The sequence below is a fragment of the Pelobates fuscus genome, chromosome 9 (assembly GCF_036172605.1).
Source record: "Pelobates fuscus isolate aPelFus1 chromosome 9, aPelFus1.pri, whole genome shotgun sequence".
In the NCBI taxonomy this organism is placed as follows: domain Eukaryota; kingdom Metazoa; phylum Chordata; class Amphibia; order Anura; family Pelobatidae; genus Pelobates; species Pelobates fuscus.
The window spans coordinates 47,739,849-47,763,398 of NC_086325.1; the positions used below are offsets into that span (position 1 = coordinate 47,739,849).

Consider the following 23,550-nt stretch of genomic DNA (forward strand, 5'->3'; position numbering starts at 1 on the left):
AACTCAAACTGTACATAGTTTGCAACATGTTGTCACACTAGGCAACTAAAAAGCCTCAAGGTTAGCTCATCTCACAGAGGCCTGGTGGACATTATGTGAGTTCTCACAGGGAGCGCCAAGAATTCAGGACAGGATGTCTAACACTAATATACATATTGTGAGCTAACGTGTTGAATCTTGGAATGTTCATGGATATTGATATTGCTGTTGTATCACTTTATTTTTGTTTCCCCCTCCCTTTTCTTTTTTCTGTAATCCATAATATGCTTTAAACCAATAACTATCATAAATGGAAAAAAATATAGAATTTCAAAAGTTTATGGTGGAAACATTCAATGGGATGCTACCATGGTAAGTATGAGTTTTATTTTAATTATCTCCTAGTTCTATTTCTAAATTATGGTAGCCACTTGGCTAGCATATGTGAACATAGAGTTCATTAAACACAAAATTTGCTTGCTGGTGTTCAGCTCATCCCAACTACCAGCAACATTTTACAAATATAGTAGATACATTTGCCTAGTAGACTTGTGTAAGATAGATGGGTTCAGCCAAAATAATAATAAAAGCAAATTCCGGAAATGTTGTTTTAGACTTCAAATGCTCATCCATGTGATGAATGAAAAAATACTCCCATACTGTGTACAGTGGAACCTCGGAACTCGAACTTAATCCATTCCTGAAAGTTGTTCGAGTCCCGAAGTGTTCGAGAACCGAATACACATTGATTAATCCGTTCAAGTCCCCCAAAATTATAGCATTTCACATTTATATATATGCATTAAAAATGCTGAGATCACTCTAATAATAAGCACCTTACATTTATTTGAGTGGTTCCTGCCTTTCAACTTGTTAAAAATGTACTGTTGACCATTATTACAGGTTTTTATAATAATTGTCTTTCTTGAAAATTAGACATGTTCAGGTACCGAAGATTGTTCGCGTACAGAGCCATTTTTTACTCATGGCTCATTGTTGTATGTTCGGGTACCGAAGATCATTCATGTACTGAGACACTTTTTACTCAAAAAATTTTTTCGACTTCCGAATTGTTCGAGAAAGGGACCGTAATTTATTTCAAACAGGTTGCATTAAAGTGGCACTGTTAAAAAATTGTAGATGTTAGTTCTCTATCAATAGTACATTGGACTGGTGGTTAACAATGAAAAGGGCATAAAATAAGCCATTAGATTTTTCAGGACCGCATTTAGACCCTGAGTTCAGCCACTCTAGCAACACCCCTGCTAACATCAGTCACTTTGTTTCTATATTGCCAAGGCATACCTTCTAAGGAATTTGTGATGACCTTTTCATCTTAAACTCACTAACACAACTAGCACTCACAGAGACCTGTCTTTCCCCCTCTGATAGTGCTACTCCTGCCTATTTATATTTTGGTCTGCTACAATTCTCCCACGCTCCCAGACCCAACAATTGTAAAGGAGGTGGTGTAGGCATCCGTCTCTCCCCTCAATGTACCTTTCAACCAATCTCCCCTGTCCTATCCTTTACTACCTTTGAAGTTCACACTGTCCGCTTATTTAAACCCACTCCTTTAAGAATTTCTATCATCTATACTTGGGGATTTTAATATCCCAATCAACAACCCCAACTGCACTGATGCCTCTAGTCTGCTCTCTGTAACCTCCTCCTTTGGCCTCACTCAATGGTCTAATTCAGCAACCCATACAGCAGGAAACAACCTCTGTACCGCGTCTAATCTCTCCAATATTCATTTTCCTCTAACTGACCACTATCTGCTGACTTTAGACATTGGCATGCCCAAGACCCAATTGACACCACCGTCTGAACATCAATCTCACAGAAACTTCCAATGTCTTGACCTAGAGTATTTCTCCACTAATCTCTAAACTCTCCTTTTACCTATCTCAAACCTCACTTGTCCTAGCTCTGCAATCTCCTTCTACAATTCCACCCTTTCCTCTCAACTAGACATCATGACACACTTAAATGCAACAAGCGCCCCAGATTACAACCTTGGCACACCAAGCTTACTCGATATCTCCAAAAATGCTCCAGAAATGCTGAACGCTGCTGGAGAAAGTTTCATTCCACATCTGATTTATGCTGCACTCTTACAGCTTGGCTCTTTCCTCTGCAAAAGTTAATTACTTCAATACCCTCATAACAACACTCTCCCACCAACCCAAACAACTATTCCACACTTTTAACTCTCTTCTTTGCCCTGTTGCTCCTCCTCCTCCTACCGACTTAACCACCACAACCTTCACCCTAACTCTCCATCCAACTACCGCCCTATCTTGCTACTGCATTTTGCGTCCAAGACTTGTGTATGTGAGATTGACAGACTTCCTTGAGTCCAATTCTCTGCTCGACCCACTTCAGTCTGGTTTTTGCGCTCAGCACTCTGTGGAAATGTCTCTGACAAAAGTTTCAAATGATCTACTCACTGCAAAATATCATGGTCACTACTCTATCCTAATTCTCCTTGATCTTTCCGCTGCTTTTCACCCAGCACTCTTTTAGCGTTTCTTTCTTTGGCTCTGCCTCTTCCTCTCAACCTCTCTCTGTTGGTGTCAAGGTCCCCTGCTGTTCTCAATCTATTCTGCCTCCCTTGGTAAACTCATCAGCTCCTTTGACTTCCAATATCACTTCTATGCAGATGACACGTAAATATATCTGTCCTCCCCTGATCTCTCCCCACCCCTCTTGTCTAGTGTCTCTGACTGCCTCTCTGCTATTCCTAACTGGATGGCTGCCCACTTCCATAAGCTCAACTTGTCCAAAATAGAACTTCTGGTCTTTCCTCCCTCAAATGTTGCTACTCCCATTTCTGTCTCCTTCCACGTTAATGATGCTACCATCAGCTCCACCACACAAGCTTGCTGCCTACGGGTTCTCTTTGACTCCGACCTCTCCTTCACTCCTCATGTCCAATCTATTGACAAATCCTGCCGCTTCCATTTCAAAAACATTGCTCGCATCCGCCCCTACTTAACGCCAGATGCGACTAAGTTGCTGGTCCATTCCACTGACCTTTCTCGCCTTGACTACTGCAATCCGCTTCTCAGTGGTCTTACGTGCTCCCAACTTGCGCCGTTACAGGCCATAATGAATGCGGCAGCAAGGCTCACCTTTCTGTCCGCCTGCACCTCCCACGCCCCACCCCTTTGTCAGTCCCTGCATTGACTTCCTGTAAGATATAGGGCTCAGTATAAAATTCTGGTTCCTGCTTTCAAATCTCTACATAATGCTCATCCCACCTATCTATCCTACCTAATACACAAGTAGGCCATCTAGGCCCCTATGCTCGGCCGAAAACCTGCATCTATCCTCTATTTGTACTCCCACCTCTGATGCTCGTATCCAAGACTTCTCTTGGGCTGCACCGTTCCTGTAGAACTCCCTTCCCTTTTCCGTTAGACCCTCACCCAGCCCCCATTCCTTCAAAAAATCATTAAAAACTCACTTTTTCACAAAAGCATATCAAATAAACTAATAATGGCTCAAAAAACCCACACTAAGTCTTCATTGAATACTTTCCTACCAATCTACTTCCCTAATACTTCCCTTACCTTTTGTGTAACTTTACCCTACTCCCTCTAGCATGTAAGTTCATTAAACAGGGCCCTCAGCTAATTTAATTCTGATAGTGAAATAGTAGAGTCCACTCACTCCCCCTCCCTGACTGTAAAAATAATTCTGATAGTGAAATAGTAGAGTCCACTCACTCCCCCTCCCTGACTGTAAAAATAAAATGAAACATTAACACTTTCTATACTATTTGGAAGCAGGTGGTCAACTTACATTTTCATCAACTGTATAGGCAATATATCCATAATGAGTGGCTTCTGGCAGTGCAATTTGTCCCTCTATAGGCTGATAATAATAACTAGAATATAAATGAGAATGAGTAAGGCTTTATGACCTTATACTGCAAAAAAAAATAAAAAATGTTTATACTCTTTTTAGTATTGAAGGGGTTAATCGTCTACTTAGACCTCTCTGAGATTTGATTAACAAGTGGGGATGTAATATATTTTTAAATATAAATATTTCAACATCTATATGTTTGCTAGCATCTTTTCTAGTATTATGTAGACATGATTCTTTGTACTCTTTTTGTGGAGCAAAAGTCAGTGTACCCATGATAGACACACTGTAATATCCATTTAATTATGTATTGTTTTTACACTTGAAAGCTCTTTTTTTTCATTTATTTTTTTTCACATGCACCTTATAGCACAATAATTGGCTGGTACGTGATGTGCGTTAAGAATTTGGAAGTTGGGGGTTAATCAATAGGCGCAAGAAGCCTAGGTTCAAGTCAACTAAATTACAAGTCAGAAAATGCTTTTTTATGATTCAGATTTTCTTTAGTGGTCTTTTTAAAAGTTAATTGTTTTAGTAAAAAGTGGAATAATCTTGTGTATTCTTTTATGCATATGTACGCATGATATTGAATATCTTGGCATTAACCTAATAACAATAAGTTGTCATCTTTTTGATTGCATATTATTATTTCTAAGCACACAACGACATCTTACGTGTAACTTTTCTTTGACTGCTGTATATGGTGCAGTGCTTGCATCTATTTAAAGCTGTGTAAATAGAGTTCACTTGTCATTTGCGAGAAATAAAAATTCTAATAATAATAATAATCAGAGTATTCAACAGAGCAAACAAAAGCAAGAATGGTTTTGTCTTTCCATGAAAATTGAATATGTTTGTTGGTCAGAAACTCTTTCATGTGAACTGATGTGTCAAAATGCTATTTTTGTGTATTATAATAGTAGATCTGCACTTTTCTCAAAATGCTAAATATTATAATTTAGTTTTCATTGTCAGTGTGCTTGATAAAGAGCTTAAAGGTATGTACGGTAGCCTGAGGGAAGCCTTTAGGTGAATTCAATGTTTCGCATGAGAAGCTAATTATTTTAAATGTGTGTATCTCACAGAATTCTGGCAATCACTTTCCTTTTAGAAGTACATTTTAGTTTGCTATTGTCGAGTATAATACATGCTGCAAAATCCCGTGGAATCAAATTGAAATTATTACATAAGTCTTGAATTGTACAGAGTTCTTTTTAAAGGGACACTATAGTCACCAGAACAACTACAGCTTATTGAATTTGTTCTGGTGAGTAGAATCATTACCTTCAGGCTTTTTGATGTAAACACTGTCTTTTCAGAGAAAATGCAGTGTTTACATTACAGTCTAGTGATAACTTCACTGGCCACTCCTCAGATGGCTGTTAGAGATCCTTCCTGGGTCATTGCTGCCTAAAATGCATCCACACATTCAGTATCTCCTCCCTCTGCATGCAGACACTGAACTTTCCTCATAGAGATTCATTGATTCAATTTATCTCTATGAGGAGATGCTGACTGACCAGGGCTGTGTTTGAATCATGCTGGCTCTGCCCCTGCTCTGCCTCTTTGCCAGTCTCAGCCAATCCTATGGGGAAGCGTTGTGATTCAATCAGGCTACCATTTCTGCTGATGTCAGCAGACTGCTTGTTTTTCTGAGTCTATCAGCATGCAGAGTTACAGCTTCAGGCTTGAATACAGTAAGATTTTTACTTTATTTATGGAGGCATGAGGGGCCCAGGGGGTTAGATGGTGGTTTTAGCACTATAGGGTCAGGAATACATGTTTGTGTTCCTGGCCCTATAGTGATCCTTTAAGATGACTTTCCCAGCAGCTACTTCCATGGCTTGTCTTGTCTTGTCACACATACACTACAAGGGTAACCCTTCTAAGGGGATAGACTTAAAAAAAAAATACCACTATTTACTTGTGACTTACTAAGGGTAATAATTAAGGTCAGATTATTATTTTAAATTAAAAAGGAGTATGACAAAACATATACAATAGTGAGGGTGAAAAAACACAAATAAAAAACAGCAAAAGTGTTACGTGAAAAAAGTGTGTGCGAAAAGTAAAACAATGATAGGCAGAGAGGTAAGTATATTTACAAGTCACTAAGTATATACCGTATATACTCGAGTATAAGCCGAGTTTTTTAGCACATTTTTTGTGCTAAAAAAACCCAACTCGGCTTATACTCGAGTCATAGTCTGTATTATGGCAATTTGCATTGCCATAATACAGACTGGGGGGAGAGGGGGGCTGGCAGAGCTGTACTTACCTTTCCTGCAGCTCCTGTCAGCTCTCTCCTCCTCCGCGCCGTCCGTTCAGCACCTCGGTCAGCTCCCAGTGTAAGTCTCGCGAGAGCCGCGGCTCTCGCGAGATTTACACTGTGAGCTGACAGAGGGAGCTGCACGGACGGCGCGGAGGAGGAGAGAGCTGACAGGAGCTGCAGGACAGGTAAGTTACAGCTCTGCCAGCCCCCCTCTCCCCCCACTGAACTGCCAATCCCACTGGACCACCAGGGAAGGAGCCCCCCTCCCTGCCATGTATCAAGCAGGGAGGGGGGACGAAAAAAATAAAAATAATTAGTAATAATAAAAAATAAAAAAAGTAAATAATAAATAATAATACAAAAATAATAATAATTAAATTAAAAAAATAAAAATAATAATAAATAATAAAAAAAAATTAAAATAATAAAAAAAAAATTCCCATCCCCCACCAAGGCTCTGCAACACACACACACACACACACACACACACACACACACACACACACACACACCACTCATACACACACACACACACACACTGCATTCATACACACACACTGCATTCATACACACACACTGCACTCATACACTCACACTGCACTCATACACTCACACTGCACTCATACACTCACACTGCACTCATACACTCACACTGCATTCATACACTCACACTGCATTCATACACTCACACTGCATTCATACACACACACTGCATTCATTATACACACACTGTAAATAAATATTCAATTAATTTATTTTTTTTAGGATCTAATTTTATTTAGAAATTTACCAGTAGCTGCTGCATTTCTCACCCTAGTCTTATACTCGAGTCAATAAGTTTTCCCAGTTTTTTGGGGTAAAATTAGGGGCCTCGGCTTATATTCGGGTCGGCTTATACTCGAGTATATACGGTAATCAGATACAGTTCCCATCATAACAGGTATACATATGAGTAGTTGCAAGATACCCTCTTTACTATTTATAATATTATAGTAGATAAGATACATGATAGTGAGATGGATGTATTTTGCAACAGTTGACGGTAAAATGCATCATTGTATTTACATGGCTATCATATAGTGGTTGGTCAAAATCAGGGATATGTGGAGGATTAAATATGGTAATTAAGACATCATCTGAAAATAGTAAAATAGGGGAAACTGATTAGAGCAAAATCTCAAGCTTGTTTCTATGATTTAAAAAAGAGATCTTAGAGGTTTATGACAGTGAAAACGTCCTCAAAACAGAGAATAATAATTATGAAAATTACCTTTATAAAAAGTTATATCTTGCCAACATGACATTTCACATCAGTGGTTAAACTTTAAATGAGGGTCTCCCTCTATGAGTAAAGTTGTATCTATCCCAGATAGAGTCTCACTAACCAAGAATAAGCCTAAAAGGGCTTGATAATAAAATTGTCTCTTGAGGGAAAGACCATCTATAGTTTGGGTAAATTAAATATATAATTAGACTCCAAATGTTAATAAAGACCTAGTATATCCTGAGCTAGGTAAATTACACATGGGGATAAACATGCTTATATTATAGCAGTCAGAGAAGGGCACTTTTAAGGTACACTGTAGGCTCCCAGATAATTTCAGCTTATTGAAGTGGTCTGGGTACAATGTCCCTGTCTCATTTAGCCCTGCAATGTAAATCATTGCAGTTTTAGATAAACTACAAGGATTACATTGCAGCATTAAGACTGCCTCTAGTGGCTGTCAATCAGACAGCAACTAGAGGCACTTCCTGCTTGTTAAGTGACTTTTGGTCGACTAACTGACACTGGATGTCCTCATGCTCTGCATTAGTAAAATGCCCATAGGCAAGCATTGCAGCAATGGTTTTCTATGGGGAAGGCCTAATGCGCTCAAATCACTTGCTGCACATGCACTTTAGCTCCCAATTGGATGATGTCACAGAAGGGGGTGCATCGACTCAGCACCAAGGTTTTTTTACCCTTGCTGTGCCGAAAGTGGGATTATGAGGGGGGCAAAGGGCCCTATAGTGTAAGGAATACAGATTTATATTGCTTACACTATATATCTATTTAATGGGAGTATATATATTAGAAGAAAGGAATGAAGTATAGAACTGTCTATAAGTCTTCCACTAGTGAAGGTCTATAGATAAGTGAATAAAGCCATACAGCTGCCCTCCCGCTCACTGCTTCAAGGCAGTCCCCGGAATAGTAAGCAGCATGTTAAATACCCCTGTCTGCCATAGTCACTATTTCCTAAATGCACATCGGTGAAAAATAAAACCAAACTGAGTCAAGCTTCCTGCATTCTCACACACCTATACCATTTACAAATTGCATATATTAAAAAATAATGACTTGGGAAGAAAAGAAGCAACAGGTGAAAAAATAAATCTTACAGAGCCTGGCCGATTTAACACATTTTAGTAAATATTTACTGGAAATTGGGTGTAAAAGTGTAGGCGACATTTTGAAAGTGTCTCTGATTTTTTTTTTTTTTTTGACTATTTTTTCAAATCTTGGCAATCATGGTCTTAAATAAGACTAAATGTTTTTTTATTTTCTAAATTATAAAAGCTGCATTGGGGACCCATTTTAAATGTAGCCTCTTTATAAACTAAACTAAAATCTTCATAAATTAAATGCTAAAAAAAAATAGTCTTACTGCGATTGTTATTCTGGATAGGTCTTCCCTGTATGTCTGTTTTGTCTTGTATAATGCTCTTATTCTGCTAGCATTTGGTTGGAAGGGAAACAAGTAGCAAGGGAGCCCTGTACCTTATATACAGTAGAAATGTAAAGGTTATTATCATATCTCAATGGAAACGCTGAAAAAAAAGCTGAATTAAACAATTTTTCCAAATACATTTATAGTAATTAAATAGTAATTAGTTCTGCATATGAGATTTAAAAGATATCCATCATAGTCTATCAAAAGAAATGTTCTTATATTTAGGAATCTGTTTTAGAAAATTCTCACAGAGCTTCACTTTTAGCCTTGAAAATATTATAAAGTATTTGCATGAGATGTACAGGCGTTCATAGAATTATAATTAAAGCTTGGCTTCTAATGTATTCCAGAATAAACTGCTGTATTCTGATAACAGTGCGCGTGTTCTTGTCATGCTCCTGTGAATTTGTGGTATATAATGTTAAAATGAAAGTGGCAACTTGTCTTTTAGCTGAGCCATTTAACCTTGAACATTTGGAAAAGGTGAAATAATATGAAATTCAGGAAGGTGCAAAATGAGTTTTGTGAATTTACTTGCTCTAACTTGAAAATGTGACATCTATTCCTTTTCAATCAAGAAACAACATCAGTTATAGGACAAACAGAAGATATTTCTTTTGCACCATTATGTTTAAGTATATATACACATACATTCACATATTTGAATAAAACATTGAAAAATCACCTATAATTTGCATTAGCCTTTTTTTTCCACAAGAGGCCCCATTTACATTTATATGAAAGATTAAACATTTTACATCATAATCCAGTTCAGATAAGGCAAAGCCAGGGCAAAGATCGCAAACAAAGAGGAGAAACAGAAATATTGTTTCATGTATCCTCTTCTCTATATGCTTTCTCTATTCACATAAAACAGTGACATAAAACACACATATGTAGATGGCTAAGTTAACAAAAAGGAGGTGTTCAAAGTAAAAGTTAAGGAACACTATAGAGTCAAGACTACAAAATGTATAACCCTATAGAGTTATAAAAACATGCAAGCCCAACTGTTTCCCCCTTGCTCCCCCAGTGCTGGACAGGCCTTCTGGTGCTTGCTCTGTCCCCAATCCGCCTCCTTGGCTGACATAATCGAAATTGATTATTTCAGCCAATAGCATTGCTTTCCCATAGGATAGAATTGGATTGGCTGAGATCATCAATTCTAATGATCTCAGCCAAAGAGGTGGACAGAGGGCGGAGCCAAACGCCGCCATGGCCATTCAGCTTCTCCTCATAGAAATACATTGAATCAATGCTGCACACTGTGCAGACCTGACCCAGTTAGCACCTCTAGTAGCCATCTGATGTAATGTAATGTAAACACTGCCTTTTCTCTGAAAAAGCAATGTTTACAGCAAAAAGCCTGCAGGGACTGACTATGCTCAGCAGAACAACTACATTCAGCTGTAGTTGTTCTAGTGACTGTAGTGTCCTTTTAAAATAAAATAATGGATACAATTTAGAAAAACACATTTCTTCCAGTACAAAACAAAATGAATAACATTTAAACTAAATAACGTTTGTTACCACATACAGCAAGTTACAATTGCCCATGTTTGCTGTAATTAGGGTTCCCAGTTCCTAAATTGATTATCTTTATTATTGTAAAATTTTCTTGTATGTTACAGTTTCATACACGACCCTATAGCACACTTTAGCCCTTGTGCTTATGTTCCTTCATATGAATAACTGAATGCATCTCAAAGGTGAAAATGTTAACTGTACCTGTCTAATTTCTACCGCCCAGCCAGCAGCTTAGCAATACAATACTGATTTTGTCATCAGTCATTTAATTGGGATTAGTCTTTAAGGAGATGAGGTTTGATTTTAATTGAGTATACAATGCATTAAGAAGTTTTTAACTTTTAAATAATTACATCCCATTGCAATTCATCTCAGGGTGATTACATATTAGCGCTATTCCCTCAGAGCAATATCAGGACACTAGCAGAGTCCCAATCAAGCCAAACAGTCCGTATTTAAATTGCCGATACATCTGTAATGAAAACAGCAGGATTATTTAACGTGTGAGGAGAAAAGACTCAAAGATAATGATAGCAAATACAACATATGGAAGAACTGTAACAATCAAGGGAAACAATTAAAGGAAGGGTAAATGAGGATACGCTTTACTCTATAGTTTTTGAAATCCAAACAAAACTATGGTTTCAGCTTTTTACAACAAATTTGCATGAACAAAGAATGTAAGTGCGCTTTTGTATTTTTTTTTTTTAATTCTTAATATTATTTGAAAAAATATATTATTTTTTACAACAATGAATGTAAAGTATGGCAGTAGCCCAGTGGCACATTAAATATCAATAATCCATGTATGCCAAGAAGCCAGCGGAACTCTAAATACTATTAAAGTATGCCAGCAGGTTAGTGGAATACTGTTATTGCAGTATGAAAACACAGACCACCAGCACACATTAATTAAATAATGGCAGCAGGCCAATGGCAGACTAATTACTGTTGAAGAATACCAGCAGGCCAGTGGCATATTATTACTAATTTATGCAAATAGGTCACTGCTAAAGTAAATATTTTTTAATTAAAGGGATACTATAGTAGTTGGAATGCAAATCTGTGTTCCTAAAACTATAGGGCTCTCTGGTCCCCCCCCTCCCTCGAGCCATCCCCGGCTAATAAAGGGTTAAAACTTCTTAAGTCACTTACTGGGTCCCTCAGTGCTGGGTCGGCGGTCCATCTTCTTCTACGCCATCCGACTGGGGGACATAATGCACATGTGCGACGAGCACTGTGAGCACATTAAAATGTTCCCACAGGAAAAATTCAATCAATGCTTTCTTAAGGGTATTTTGCTGATGTTGGAGTGAGGACGTCCAGCATCAGTTAGGCAACCAAAAGTCTGGAAAAATGCCGGAAACGTCTCTAGTGGCTGTCTAAGTGCTGCAATGTAAACATTGTAGTTTCTCAAAAACTGCAATGTTTTACATTACAGCACTAAGGGCAATGGGTACACTGCACCCAGACCACTTCAATGAGCTGAAGTAGTCTGGGTGCCTATAGTGACCCTTTAACCCCTTAGGGCCTGAGCCAAATTTACAGATTTTGATCAAAATAGAATGTAAACAAAACTTGGAATTTGACTATATGTCTGTTCAACCGTAATGCAACTCATTCATATTAAGTGCACCCACACTTATTATATATCCTTTTATTCAGGAGATATAGGGCTTTCATTAAACATCAAAGATGTAGCTATGAAACATAATTTAATATGAATAAAATATAAAATAAATGTGAGAAATTAAGAAATTTTGTTATTTTTTTAGTTCTGCATGACATTTTAACTGTGAATGTCAAAATACACATATTTGTATTCAGCGATATCTCATGTGTAAAACAGTACCTCCCATGTACAGGTTTTATGGTGTTTTGGGAACTTACAGGGTCAAATATAGCATGTTACATTTTTCAGTTTTTTTCACATTGAAATTCGCCACATTGGTTACTTTGCCTTTGAGACCGTATGGTAGCCCAGGAATGAGAATTACCCCCATGATGGCATACTATTTACAATAGTAGACAACCCAAGGTATTGCAAACGGGGTATGTCCAGTCTTTTTTGGTAGCCACTTAGTCACAAACACTGGCCAAAGTTAGCGTTAATATTTGTTTGTGTGTGAAAAATGCAAAAAACTAAATTGAACACCAATTTTGGCCAGCTTTTGTGACTACGTGGCTACTAAATTATATAGTAATATATACATATATATTTATGTATATAGATATATATATATATATATTATTTCGTTCAAAAGACAGAACAAAATTGCACACACATATATATATATATATATATATATATATACACACAGAAAAAATTGATTTGCACTCCAACTTACTGGTGTCGTTGCCGGTGCTAGTCGGCAAAATATGAACAGATAGCGTAAAGATAGCACTCTCAGGACTCCATAATGTAAAGTAAAACTTAATTTTTAATGTCCATAGTAAAAGATGAACCATTCAGTTTGCAACCCAAACTTTTATCAGGATGAATTCATCAGATCCTGATGAAAGTTCGGTTGCAAACTGAAACGTCATTTTTTTACTATGGACATTAAAAGTTAAGGTTTACTTTACATTTTTGGAGTCCTGAGAGTGCTATCTTTACGCTCTCTCTCTCTCTCTCTCTCTCTCTCTCTCTCTCTCTCTCTCTATATATATATATATATATATATATATATATATATATATATATTTATTTTATATTCTATGTATATATATATATATATATAATTATAATTTGTTATGTATATATATATATATTTATATATATATATATATATATATATATATATATATATATATATAATTAATATCATTCTAAATGTATTTTGATATTAATATATATACATATATATAATCATATATATATATATATATATATATATATATATATATATATATATATATATTAATATTAAAATACACTTAGACAGTGTATGTGTATGTATGTGTATGTATGTGTAAGTGTATATATATATATATATATATATATATATATATTTACTTAGATCATATATAATAAATGTATATATATATATATATATATATATATATATATACACAAAATACACAATCCAGCGTACTTGCTTATTTACTAATCAATTATTTAAAATCTTTGTAATAGAAAATCTTTGAGATTGTAATAGTTTTATGTAAAACACCTCACCTAGGCACAAATTAATGGGGGAATGGCCCTCTTGGTTTCATTTATATATTTGGGAGGCCAGGCCAACTCCTTGGTTTTGCACCCCTCCCTGTCACAGGTCCCTTATTCCAGGACCCTATTTAGCCTTGACCTGCAGAGAGTCCCAGTAAGGAAGTATTTCCCAAGTAAGTGGATTAATCTCATAAGAGCAAGCATTAGGCTGCTAGAGTAGGACCTGCCAAGAATGAGGTACATTGACGTTGTGGCAGGCTTATGCAATACATGATCATATAATGTAACTAAAACCCCCATTATTTTTTTGTCCAGGTGAGGTGTTTTTAAATAAAACTATTACAATCTCTAAGATTTGGAATCATTGTTTAGTGAATAAGCGAGTGCGCTGGATTTAGAGCTGGGTCCCCAAGGATGGCATAGCACGCCCGCCATCCTTAAGGGGTTAAAGAAACCAGAGAGTGAGTGGTGCACTAACGGCTCACTTACAAACTGGTTGGTAAAAAGAAATGGAAAGCTCTCATTAATACAAACTGCCAGTGCTACTTAGTAGTTGCTGAAATTAACTAACAGGATTCCAATCCTCTTGCTTTTTTACCAGCTGACCCCATAATGTCAAAGTGCAAAGATTCCAACCAGTTGAAGTCACTTGCTGGTAAAGCACATAATACATGCTATGTAAGTTGTTACCATAGCAACCTCACCTTGCTGGTAAAAAAAAAAGCTCAACCTGAGCATGTTTACTTCACCCCATGACTGACCTTAGCTGGAGATAGCTACAGTTTATACAATGCTTTAGAGATTCTGTGATATATATGAAACCAAAGATGGGGTACATTGACGTTGTCGCAGGCTTATGCAATGTATGATCATATACTGTAACTAAACCACCATTATTTTAGCGTAGATTATGTTTTTTTTTTTTTTTTTTTAAACTAATAAAATCTGTCAGCATTGAAGTTGCTGTTCAATGAATAAGTGAGTGCGCTGGATCTTGTGTAATATATATATATATATATATATATATATATATATATATATATATATATATATATATATATATATATTTTTTTTTTTTTAAATGTAGGTTCATTTCTGGCATGAGATTTTTTTTAAATGAAACATGTTTTTCATTAATAAAACTGATAATAGTACTTGTTATGTGTCTGTTCTTTTCATTTATTTTATTGCTTTTTGATACAGTTTAAAAAGTGTTTTATATTTAAAATGCAATATTCTTATAAGATGTATTGGGCTTAAAGGGACACTATAGTCACCAAAACAACTACAGCTTATTGTATTTGTTCTGGTGAGTAGAAGTATTCCCTCAGGCTTTTTGCAGTAAACACATTTTTTTCTGAGAAAAGGCAGTGTTTACATTACAGCCTAGGGATACCTCAACTGGACAGTCCTCTGATGGCTACTAGAGGTGCTTCCTCGGGCAGTGCTGCACAATGTGCAGCACTGCCATTCAGTGTCCCCACCCTCTGCATGCACACACTGAACTTTCCTCAAAGAGAAGCATTAATTCAATGCATCTCTATGAGAAGGTGTTGATTGGCCAGGGCTGTGTTTTTACTATGGGAAAGTATTGTGATTGGCTCAGATCATAACTTCTGATGATGTCAACCAAGCAGACAGATCATGGGCAGAGCCAGCATCAGCAAGCTGGAGCAAAAGTAAGATTTTTACTATATTTAGGTGGTAAGTATGGGCCAGGGGGTGTTATATAGTGATTTTAACACTATAGGTTCAGGAATGCATGTTTGTGTTCCTGACCCTATAGTGTGCCTGTAACATCTTAACGTTTACTAGCTTCCTGACACCAAGAAAGAGTCTGGTATTAAGTAATGAGTAGCGACAGAGTTGGGAACTAGTCAGCAACCAGTTGTTAAGTAGTTGTAAGACCTCCCATACAAAAAAATGGGAATCTGTTAGTTGCTAGTTAGCAACTGGCATTAATTAACCCCTTAAGGACCAAGGACGTATGAGGTACGTCTGACAAAAAAACGGTCCTTAAGGACTGCAGATGTACCTCATACGTCCGCACCTAATTTGAGCACTGGAAACTATTGTGATTGCTTCCAGCCGCACTATGGGTATTGCACGATGCCTCGATGGTTGTCTATATTTGAAAATGGTATGCCATGATGGGGTTGTTTCACATTCCTGGGCTACCATATGGTCTCAAAAGGCAACACGGACCCAGCAAACCAATCTGGCAAACGGAATTGGACAAGCTCTATATTAACCCTGTAACTTTCCAAAACACCATAAAACCTGTACATGGGGGTATTGTTATACTCGGGAGACTTCACTTAACACAAATATGAGTGTTTAAAACAGTAAAACTTATCACGACTATGAAATCACCAGTAAAATGACAGTTAATGTGTACAAAAATGGAAAAAACAAATAATAATGCTAAGTTTGGCCAGCGTTTGTGGCTACTACAAAGGACTGGACATACCCCATTTTGTATACCCTGGGTTGTCTACTTTTTCAAATGGTACATCATGGTGGGGTTAATTTTCATTTCTGGGCTGCCATACCATCTCCAAGGCAACATAGCCAATCTGGCAAATAGCAATTTACAAAAACAAAAATTGGCAAATCTTATGTCTGAACCTGTAACTTTCCAAATCAACATAAATCAACTGTACTTAAGGGGTAATGTTGTACTCATGAGACATTACACTATACAAATATGAGTGTTTTAGAGCAGTTAAGTGTTTTATACTGATAATATCACTGGTGAAATGGCAGTTTATGTGTGAAAAATGCAAAAAAAACTAATGTAAACACTAATTTTTGCCAGGGTTTGTGACTAAGTGGCTACTAAAAAAGACTGGACATACCCCATTTTGAATACCAAGGGTTGCCTACTTTTACAAATGGTATGCCATGATAAGGTTAATTTTCATTCCTGGGCTACTATATGGTCTTCATAGGCAACATAGGCCCAGCAAACCAATCCAGCAAATTTCAATGTGCAAACATGGAAAAGGAGAAAGCTCTACATTTTACCCCTGTAAGTTTGCAAAAACCCATACAAACATTACATTGTGAGCACTGTTGTACTCAGGAGATATTGCTGCACACATATTGGGGTGTTCTTTGTCAGTAACACATAACAGGAACTGAGCATCCATGCCTAAAATACAATCTGAGAGAAAAATAACACAAAAAAAATGACTACCCAAAAGGTTGACAAAATCTGGTGGTAGAATTAGTGCATGGAAAGTGTTAAAAAAAAAAACACCATTTGAAATACCCTAGGGTGTCTACTTTTAAAAAATATATGGTTTGATAGACGTAGATTCCATTGACGGGCTTCAAAAATGTCCCAAATAGGACATGGGTGCATGCTGACCATCTGTGAAAATTTCAAGTTGGAAAACTGGAATGCGCACCATCCAAATAAGGTCTTTTAGCCCCCAGAGAACCCGTCACAGCTATATATGGGGGTATCACTGTATTCAGGAGATGTTGCTGACCACATATTGGGATGTTCTTTGGAAGTAACCCTTAAAGTTCTCAGTACATACAGTACAGTATTCAGGGATTCCTGACAAATATCAGTGTTACAATGTAACTTGCATTCATTTTGAAAAAATAATGGTTTGGAAATAGCAAAGTGCTACTTGTACTTATTGCCCTATAACATTCCAAAAAAAAGCTAAGAACATGTTAACATTGGGTATTTCTAAATTCAGGACAACATTAAGAAACTATTTAGCATGGGTGTTTTTGGCGATTGTGTGTTTTTTTAAAATTTTTTCATCATATTTTATATTTTTTATAGTAAATTATATGATATGATGAAAATAAAGATATCTTTAGAAAGACCATTTAATGGCGAGAAAAACGGTATATAATATGTGTGGGTACAGTAAATGAGTAAGAGGAAAAGTACAGCTAAACATAAACACTGCAGAAATGTAAAAACAGCCCTGGTCCCAAATGGTAAGAAAATTGAAAAGTGGTCTGGACACCAAGACATGAAATAGTGGGGGGAAAAAACAAGTTAAAAATAGTGGTGAGAGCCCACTTGATAAGTTATGTATACTAATACATATATTTGTTACTACATAACATTTCAGTGAAAACACACTCAAAACACACATGCAATTTTCACCATAAACTTGATTAAAAAAAGAAACCTAAAATATAAACAGATAATAGACTGTAGGGTAAACTGTATATAATAATATGAAAGCAAATAAACACAAAATGGTCCCACTCACATATTGCTGAGCCACTTAATAGTAGGCTCAGACTTTTAAGACTATTAAGTGGCTCCGCAATATGTGAGTGGGACCATTTTGTGTTTATTTGCTTTTATATTATTGTATACAGATTACCCTATGGTCTATTATCTTTTTATATTTTAGTTTTTTTTTATATCAAGTTTATGGTAAAAATTGCTTGTATGTGTTTTATACGTATACATTTTGAGTGTGTTTTCACTGCAATTTTATATGGTAACTATTATATGTATTTTTATACATAATCAAGTGTGCTCTCACCACTATTTTTAACTTGTTTTATTCACTGTGTATTGTGTGTGGCTGAGTGAGATACACAAGGTGATAGTAGCATCTACTTTAAACCTTTTTTTTGTATTTGTTTAAATAGTATTAAAAAGTATTAAATAGCGGAAGTCGGTAATTCTATGCTACTTCCGATGAAATTTTGCAGTCAGTAAATAGCAGCTGTCTGCTAACAGCAAGGACAGGCATTTTAATGAGTAACAGCTGAATGTTAAACAGCAGAGACATTAGAAACGTTTCCTATATATTTTTCCTGTACATGTATGTATATCATTTGTGCACATATGTTTAAATGTATGCTTGTACACCTGAAAGTATTCTATTCTTACACAACGCTGTGTAAGATACATTATCAAATATTAGCTTATGCTTACAGTCTACTGTATATGTTATGACATTCTATTTTTGTTATACAAAATAAAGGAGGGACAAGTGATGAGTGAAATCTCATATTTAAAAAGAAGAAGAGGAGAAACATATTGTTTATTGAAACTAGTTGTAGTAACATGGGTTTTTTTATTAATTGACTTCAAATTTGTACTTTTGCCACCTGTGAGAAATTGTGCATGTTATAAATAAAAACAAATTTTTCTGCTGGAAAAAATAATTTAAAGTGAATGTCACAGCGCGTATTTAAATATAAATTTACCCCACACATAGGCGATGCATACATACAGTGAAATAACATTTTTGATTTAACAACCCTTGTGTGTACAATGACAGGTACACATTAACTACATCAAAATAATGATTCATGCTTAAATTTCCCCACTAATATTTCACAGAATATTTCACAAAGTCTCATTCTTAGACCTTAAGGTTCTTCAAAGCTCTTTATCCCTTCAGACATTAAAGGGCCGCTCCATCCTGTAAATGAACCCCTATTACTTAATGCACGATAAAGACTTGAGATCTACGTTGAGATACGTGTTTTCTTCAAAGGTTCCTTTGAGATTCGGAAGGCCAGATCATTACACGTCCTTCAATTTCCATCTTTGCTTGATAAATCATGAATATTGTTTTGAACTTTTTTTTTCTCCCTATTTTTAAGTATTTTAAAAAATGTATACAAAAGTAAATCATTGCCAGTTATGAAATAAATCTAGTTTTCAGAAAATGTACAGTAGCATTTGACCTGTATCGTCTAGGTGTTCTGATCATTTTCAGTTTCTCTACTTGTTGTCCTGTATTCAATTTTAAAGGGGAACTGTCAATTCCTTTGGAGTTCCAGTGTAACTTAAAAAAAAAAAAAAAAAAAAGATTTAAATAAACATTTAAAAAAAATTGCTTTATCTTTATTTTCATGTGATGCTCTGTTTTTTATGTAAAATTTATATACAAAAATTTAGGCAAAGGACATTCCATTCCAGTTCAGGTAGAAGGTAAACTTTATTATAGAGAGTGATAATGTATTGACCACACAATGTGATCTTTATCAAATCTGCTTTCATAATGACCACATTGTGTGTCCAAAACATGCCTGCAAGGGGAAGATTGCTTCCCACTCCCACTATGTGCTTCCCACCCACCATCCTTTTTTTGCTTTCAAACCTCCCTCCTTCTCCACACTGCCTCCCTTCTCTACGAGAAGCCTGTGATTGGACCGTGCAGGGTCCTGTGACATCAGAGAGGGCATGGAAGATTAGTGCAGGAAAAGTCACCTGGATTCCAGGTGAGTAAAATCCTATTTTTGCAGTTTTACTGCAAATTGATGGGGGAGAACCTTATCTATCGTACCGAATAAAGAATGTTACATAGGGAAGTTCCCCACCTCTCAAAAGTTTTGGAGTAATCCGAAAGCATCCACAGTTTACTAAACTATTATTTTTGAGTATGATTTTTTTTATTAAATATATATATTTATACTCTATAGATTTGTATTCATAGTCTTTTCATGAGATACATTGACATCAATGACTATGCTCATTTGCGTGCAGTAACTATCCCTGGAAATCTTGTGCTCTTCTACTTGTCAAAGCAGTTTGAACGCTTGATTTGCAAACAGGCTCTCGAGATGGTAGTAGATTATAGTGACAGGAAGTACGGCTATTTGTTAGTATCAAGCTGAACATCCAGTGGTCCATCATTTGACTTTATTGTGCCATAAAACATCCTGATGACTTTCCAATTCCACAAAAACACAAATATAGAGAGAAGAAATTGTTATTGCACAGCTATGCCGATCACTACATAATTAGAATATATATTAGAATATTAAATTGTTATTCGTTGGAGATATTTAACTGGCATTCGATGAGCTCCACTGGCTATTATCCCAGCTTAACAGATGGTCATGACATGAGTATAGGGAGTTTTAAAGAGCACATAAACACAGAGAATAATATTGTAAAATATCCACTGCTAATGGTACAGACAACTAAAAGTGCATCATTTTGTTAAACAATAAACTTTAGTCTATTAATTACGTCTTGTCCTTCAAGGAACTTTAAATAGATTTATTTTTATCATTAGTATACTTACATATTAGAACCTCTTTTTAGGTTTAAAGCTGTAGAAAACATTTCAAGATTTTTAACGTATACGATATTTCAATAGTGCAGAGTTTATGGGTTATATGAATCAAAATCTGCACAGTTAATGTTACCCTAATATAATTAACTCTTATTCACTTGCGTAGGCATTATACCTAAATGGAGGTCTACGTTTGGTTGTATTAACTTAATTTCGAAAGTAACTGTTCCAAAGAGGCCTACATTCTAACTTATTTTCTTTATGAGAAATATGTTAAAGTCACGAGAACCACTACAGCTTAATTTCGTGTTTCTGGTGTCAAATTTCATTTCCCTGCAGTGTTAGCATTCTAAACACTGCGTGGAGACAGTGAATGTTTACCATAGAGATGCATTGATTTAATGCATTTCTATGAAAAGATGCTGACTGGTACAACTTGGTGTTTTGCTGCGCATGTGCAATAACCTCCTAGTGCTTTCCTATGGGAAAGCATTGGATTGGCTGAGATCATCAAGACTGATGATCTCAACCATGGAGATGGAGCCAGGAGGGGCCAGCCTCAGCAGGATTGGTGCCAAGTGGGAGAAAATGGGAGTAAAATTCATTTTTTACTGCACAGACAGGGGGCAGTCACCTAAACAGCCAGTTCAGCACTACTATTCTTGACACTATAGTGTTCCTTTAACTAATAGAGTGAACAGCTGAGTGACAGAGCAAAAGGCAGCTCGCAACATTAACTTGGTTGCAAGCATCAATTTAACACTTGCCAGGGGAAAATGTGAAAAAATAAGCACACATAGCAGCAGTCCTAAAAACCTTTGATACATTTTGAAGAGGCTGCAATCTTTAAATATTTGCCTTCTCATCCATTTGTATCATGGTAGGTAGAAGAAGAAGGAAACAGGCCTATTATTAATTAGGCATTGGCCAGACACAACATATAATCTCTGAGTTTATAAAAAGGATCCCCTCTTCCGTTGTCTCTACGCAGTGAGTAAAGAGCTAATAATATCAATCAGGGAAAAAGGACTCTCTCCATTATTCTTCCAGATCCCTTAATATGTTAAACTGCCGGCTAGAGCGGGAGTAGGCAACCTGTGGCACTCCAGATGTTGTGGACTACATCTCCCATAATGCTTACAGTCATAATGCTGGCAAAGCATCAGGGGAGAGGTAGTCCACAACATCTGGAGAGCCTAAGGTTGCCAACCCTGGTCTAAAGTAAAGCCAGGGCTAGACAAGCTTGTGTTTCCTCATTTTTGATAAATACCAAGTGATTATCAGTGGATTCTTGGTCTACTTGGCATTAAGGATATTCAGATAGAATCCTGGATCAATTTTGGTAAAAATATTTTAACTCCGGACAATATACAGACATATTCCTTGCCTGTCTGGCTGTTTTAAACAATGCATTGGTAAAATTTGCACCAGGCATTGGTCCTTTAAAAAGTTTGATAGATGCATGGAATATATTTATGTCATTGGAAAGATTAAAAGCAGAGCAGAAGGGGGTGGGCAGAGGGTGGTGGGGGTACACTTTTTGTGTGACCAGTAAAACTAGCAAGTCTGAAAAAAAACATTCATTCCAGCTTGACAGTCAAGTTTGCTGCCCATACATGGAACTATGAGCACACATTTAATTATGTAATACTATGCTGCTCAACCTGCCTTTAAGAACTTTTTCTGCTGTCCCCAGTAGTAAGAAACCAGATAAGAGTTTGGATGATTTTGTGAGTTTGCTCTATGTTGAGTTGTGCATATAAAGATAAATGGAGTAAAATCTTAGTTTATGCTTTTTATGAGTATTGACTTTAAGTATTTAGGCCTTCATTTAATATTAGTGGATACGCTTTTCAAATTATTTCATATGATTGAATAAACTTTTAAAATAATTTTATTCAAAATATTGAAAAAAATATCATATATTAAAATACATCAAAATCTTAATAGTTGATCCAAATATATTAAGTCACTTAAAAAGCTTATCCACAAATATTAAATTGAGGTCTTAGTGCATAATATTTTTTTCAAGCTTCAACAAAAATATATTTTATACCTTGAACTACAATATTTTATAAAAGAACAACATTTTCATTGTTCTCAATCCATACTTTTTTTTTTTTTCCAAACAGGCCCCTTTCTAGAAAAAGACTCCATGGATCACGAGATAAGGAGTATGTCATCACCCAAGCTGGCAAAATATAAAAACAATGTTAAATAGTTTAAGTTCTACAAAGGTAAGTAGATGTTTTTATATATTTCTGAATGTTTCAAAAAAATAGCTTTCGATGTGAACATTACACATGATGGAAGAGTATAATGAAGTATAATGTGTAAGTATTATTTTACTCACATGTTCTTTGTGCATGCACATTCGTATTCTTAAGAATGACAAAATTACCAAAAATTTATATTTTTGTTCATGTTGTCTGAAAAAGTACATAAAGCTGGCAAAATGACAAGATGGCTCACAGACCAATTGTATTTAGTCATTCATTCATTGCAACAAGCAGACACTGGCACCCATGGTGGGGCCATTACGGTTAAAAATAAGTTTAAAAAAAAACTAATGAAATAAAATGGTGGGAACATAGTCCTAAGATGGGGCTCTTTATATACATAATGATAGGGGACATAGTGTTCCCCTCTACCTCCCCACTCCCCCCACATGTGGGTAATAGCTGCCTCGCCGCTAGTTTTGTAAGGTTAGTAGACATGTCTACTTCTTCACTTATACTCATATGGGGGACATATTGAACCCCATAGGCTCATTTAAATGTGGCAGCTGGCTAGGAGTCACTGACTAGCCACCACATGTTGAACCCTTGCTTCACTAAAGGCATTTAACCATTTGACCACTGTCAATAAATCAAGGATTCTCCGAATTTTAGTAGAACCAAAAAATAAATGCAAGAATAAAATTGAATAACTAAAAGAACTAAAAATTCATTCTGTACAAGTCTTTAATGAACATTAGACTATAATAAC

General features: G+C 36.1%; 1 protein-coding gene across 2 annotated transcripts in view; it reads left to right on the forward strand.

Annotated features, from left to right (window-relative positions):
- The window catches only part of HTR2C (5-hydroxytryptamine receptor 2C), a 629,177-nt gene that overhangs the window by 135,609 nt on the left and 470,018 nt on the right, over nucleotides 1-23,550 (forward strand). For both annotated transcript variants that reach the window (XM_063431915.1, XM_063431916.1), the window contains exon 2: nucleotides 22,695-22,799. The gene's annotated coding sequence lies outside the window, so the exon portion shown is untranslated. The remainder of the gene's footprint in view (nucleotides 1-22,694; nucleotides 22,800-23,550) is intronic.